The sequence below is a fragment of the Aptenodytes patagonicus genome, unplaced genomic scaffold (genome assembly GCF_965638725.1).
Source record: "Aptenodytes patagonicus unplaced genomic scaffold, bAptPat1.pri.cur scaffold_593, whole genome shotgun sequence".
In the NCBI taxonomy this organism is placed as follows: Eukaryota; Metazoa; Chordata; class Aves; order Sphenisciformes; family Spheniscidae; genus Aptenodytes; species Aptenodytes patagonicus.
Genome location: NW_027472489.1, coordinates 17,501 through 20,000, shown reverse-complemented (window position 1 = coordinate 20,000; position 2,500 = coordinate 17,501). Strand labels below are relative to the sequence as shown.

The 2,500-nt window shown below is 81.3% G+C and overlaps 1 non-coding gene across 1 annotated transcript; it reads right to left on the bottom strand.

Annotated features, from left to right (window-relative positions):
* Positions 1 to 358: 358 nt before the first annotated feature.
* On the bottom strand, positions 359 to 511 carry LOC143173998 (5.8S ribosomal RNA). The gene has a single exon (XR_012997869.1). It is a non-coding gene; the product is annotated as a 5.8S ribosomal RNA (ribosomal RNA).
* Between the last annotated feature and the right edge of the window lie 1,989 nt (positions 512 to 2,500).

Genomic DNA, 2,500 nt, shown 5'->3' with positions numbered 1-2,500 from the left:
GCAGACAGCCGCCCGCGCGCGGGAGGCCGGGGGCGAGGACCGCGCCTCCCCCCCTTCCCTCTTCTCCCCCCACCGCCGCGCCGGGACCGACCGACCGACCGGCCCGGCCAACCCCGGCGGCCACGGCGGGACGAGCTCCGCCCAGCGGGCGCCCCGGGAGCGGGGAGCTTCGGCGCGCTCCCCGAGTCTCGATTTAGGGGGACGAAGGCCCTTCGCCTCGGCCGACGACGCCGGGCCGCGGGGAACCGCTCCCCGGGCCCGGGGGCCGCCGCGCGCGGGCCTGCGAGCCGCCCCAGCCGCGCCGCTGCGCCCGCCGCCCGCCCAGGGGCGGCGGCCCAGGCGGCGATTGATCGTCAAGCGACGCTCAGACAGGCGTAGCCCCGGGAGGAACCCGGGGCCGCAAGTGCGTTCGAAGTGTCGATGATCAATGTGTCCTGCAATTCACATTAATTCTCGCAGCTAGCTGCGTTCTTCATCGACGCACGAGCCGAGTGATCCACCGCTAAGAGTTGTCTGCTTTTCGGCACCGCCCCGCGCGCGCGGGGGGACCGGGACCGCTCCCCGAGAGCGGCCCCTCTCTGAGGACGGCCCACCGCCCGACCGCCCCACCGCCCCCCTCCGCCCGCGCGGAGGGGGCGCGACGCGGCGCGACGCGGCGGAGAGGCCTCGCCTCGCCTGACCGTACGAGCACACTGAGGAGGAGGGGGGGAGAGGAAGGGGGAACGGAACGGAAAACCCCGAACGGCAAGGGCGGGGAGCCCGCGCTCCCGACCGACCTGGGAAACGCACCTTGCCCTCGCTTCGGAGCCGGCCCAGGCGCCCGGGCTCGGCCCGGGCTCCGCACGGAGGAGGCGGCGGCGCGCACGGCCGCGCCCCGCCTGCCCGCCTCGCTCGGGACACGGAGGCTGCTGCCGCCGACGACGACGGCGACGGGCGGCAGCGGGGCGCCCCGCCGGCCCCGCGCGCGCCTCCGCGACAACCACGCCGCGCTACGACAGCCGCCTAGCCCCAACCCACGGCTCGCCCCGACGGCACCTCCGCGGCTCCGCCGCCGCGCCGGAGGCGGCAACCGCCGGAGCCCGAGACGGCGACGCACCGCCCGCGGAACCGCCGGACGGCGCCCGCCGCCGCGCCGCGGCGGCCGCCCTCCCGGCGCCGCCGCCGCCGCTTCTCGCCTCGGCCCCTTCCGCGGGCACGCGCCGGGCGGAAGGCGGACGGCGCTAAGCCGGGGGCGGCGCCCGCTCTCCCCGTTTCCACGCGGAGACCGGGAGTGGGACGCCCCCGACCGCCCGACCGACCGCCCGGCACGGCCGGGAAGGGCGGCAGGGAAGCGACGGGCGGGGCCCGGGCCGGGACAGCCGCGCGGCCGGCGGCGGGCGCCCTCCGGCCGACCGACACGCCGAGCGGCGACGCCGCCGCTCGGACGGGGGGTGCCGCCCTCGCCGGCGGCTAGCGGCGGGACACCGCCGAGCAGCTCGCCGGGGCTGGGAAGGAGCGGAGCGCAGCGCGCCGCGGCGCCGCGACGGAGGCGCGGCGGCCCGGCGGCCGCCCGGCGAGCCCCCGCCGCGGGGACTCGCCGCCCCGGCGGAGAGCCCGCGCTCCCGCCGGGGTCGCCCGTTGCGAGGCAGGCAGGCCGGCCACGGCCGGCTACCCCGCCGCGGTCTCTCCGCCGAGACCGGACCGCGGAGAGGGGGGGGCAGCGGGACCCCCTCCCCGGCACGGCACGGCCGCCCGCGGGACGAGCGCGGGCGGCGGCGTCCGCACGGGGGGCTTCGGGGAGCAACTCCCGCCCCTCGAGGCGCCACCGCCCGGCCGAACCCGCGGGCCGCGCCGAGCCGCCCGCGTCTTTAAACCTCCGCCCGGCTCCGCGGCCTTCGGCCCCCGGGCTCGCCGAGGGAGGGCCGCGGAAGCGCGGACGCTAGGTACCTGGCCCTGGGGCGAGGGAAACGACCTGCAGGCCCCGCGGGGGTGCCTCCCCCGCTGCCGCCCTCGGGGGAGCGTCCGCCCGCGGGGGCGCGCCCGACATCCGCCGCCATCACCTCGGCCTCCTTCCCGGGGCCCGGGGTTTCCCTCAGTAGCCCGGCGCTGCGCCCGGGAGGAGAGCCGTGGCTCGGGCCGCCCGCTGGCGCGGGGCGCGACCCGGCGGGGGCCTCGCCCGCCGAAGGCGGCGGCGGCGGCGCCCGTCCGCGCCTCCGGCTCCCCCGCAGGGGAGGGGAGGCGAGGCGGGGGTGCCGCCGCGCCGCACGGCGCCGCGCGCCAGCCCGGAACGCCCGGAGGCCTCGCCCTGCGCGGCCGGCCGGACGGCAGGGCGGGCTGCTCCGCAGCAGCCCGCCCCGGTGCGGGGAGGGCCGGGGGAGCCGCCCCCCCCGACCCCGAAGGCCCTCTCTCTCTCGCCGCTCGCACCTGCCGGCCCCGCGGCGTCGGCGTCGCCGCCGGTCGCCGCTTCCTCCTCCGGCTCGAGCGGGCTCGGCCGGCGGGGCTCGTCACACCCCGCGCCGGC